This window comes from Aythya fuligula, chromosome 18 (assembly GCF_009819795.1).
Source record: "Aythya fuligula isolate bAytFul2 chromosome 18, bAytFul2.pri, whole genome shotgun sequence".
Lineage (NCBI taxonomy): Eukaryota > Metazoa > Chordata > Aves > Anseriformes > Anatidae > Aythya > Aythya fuligula.
Genome location: NC_045576.1, coordinates 3,544,332 through 3,544,569, shown reverse-complemented (window position 1 = coordinate 3,544,569; position 238 = coordinate 3,544,332).

Below are 238 nucleotides of genomic sequence, written 5' to 3'. Positions count from 1 at the left end.
TTGGTTGTTTATTTTTTCCCACAGAGAGGTTTATAATATTGTTTGTTTTATGCTGGGGTAATTTGTGCTGCTAGGGGACCATGTGCTGGCTTCTTCTGCAGTGTGTGGATTTTTTAAATCACAAAAGAAGATGACAACGTGGAAAAGGAACCTGAACTGTGTGCTTCTGGCCATTTTTGTGCTTACAGCATGAGACATCATCAAAGGTAACTGCCTCTAAAGGTACAGAAAAGGAACT